The following is a 285-nucleotide window of genomic DNA, read 5'->3' on the forward strand; positions in this document are numbered from 1 at the left end:
AACTAAATTACTTAAGTTCTAATAATTCTAAATGACAATTTTTTATTTATTTAATTAATTAATTTATATTATTATTAGTGGTGGTACCCAAGGAGGACGCGGTCTCCATGGCAACCTCGCCACTCCTTTTATTATCCTTATAGTTAAAAGTCCTGGCACTTGTGCTGTGAACTGTGCTGTTTCACGCGCGCGCTGAGAGCTCGTGCAGTGATCGCAGATTATGATCGCGCCGCTCAGGTGCCTCTGGTTTTTGAATTTCCCACGCCAGTTCGTGTCACATCCGGT

Source organism: Sinocyclocheilus anshuiensis, unplaced genomic scaffold (assembly GCF_001515605.1).
Source record: "Sinocyclocheilus anshuiensis isolate Anshui unplaced genomic scaffold, SAMN03320099.WGS_v1.1 scaffold176, whole genome shotgun sequence".
NCBI classification, from domain to species: Eukaryota; Metazoa; Chordata; class Actinopteri; order Cypriniformes; family Cyprinidae; genus Sinocyclocheilus; species Sinocyclocheilus anshuiensis.